The 231-nt window shown below is 23.8% G+C and overlaps 1 protein-coding gene across 1 annotated transcript in view; it reads right to left on the bottom strand.

Annotated features, from left to right (window-relative positions):
- Nucleotides 1-231, bottom strand: part of LOC119587069 (S phase cyclin A-associated protein in the endoplasmic reticulum-like) — a gene marked incomplete at its 5' end in the record, with an annotated part of 62,059 nt that overhangs the window by 14,883 nt on the left and 46,945 nt on the right.

Below are 231 nucleotides of genomic sequence, written 5' to 3'. Positions count from 1 at the left end.
AAGCTGATTTATTGATATTTATAAGCCATAAAGTGGTAGAAAGAAAATAGAAATCGAACTAGGTTTAAACATCGACATTAGTAAATGCCTTAATTTAGTAATTAATCAGCATTTTTTTTTGTAATGAAAAATATTCCTTATTTTCGTTATGTATAAGAAATGCCTTTAAAATAAATTAGATTAGATAAACGCTTATTATACATAAAGTAATAAAATGAACCACTGAGATCT

Source organism: Penaeus monodon, chromosome 22, assembly GCF_015228065.2.
Source record: "Penaeus monodon isolate SGIC_2016 chromosome 22, NSTDA_Pmon_1, whole genome shotgun sequence".
Classification (NCBI taxonomy): domain Eukaryota; kingdom Metazoa; phylum Arthropoda; class Malacostraca; order Decapoda; family Penaeidae; genus Penaeus; species Penaeus monodon.
Note: the sequence above shows the minus strand (reverse complement) of the source record. Positions and strands in the feature narration are given on the sequence as shown.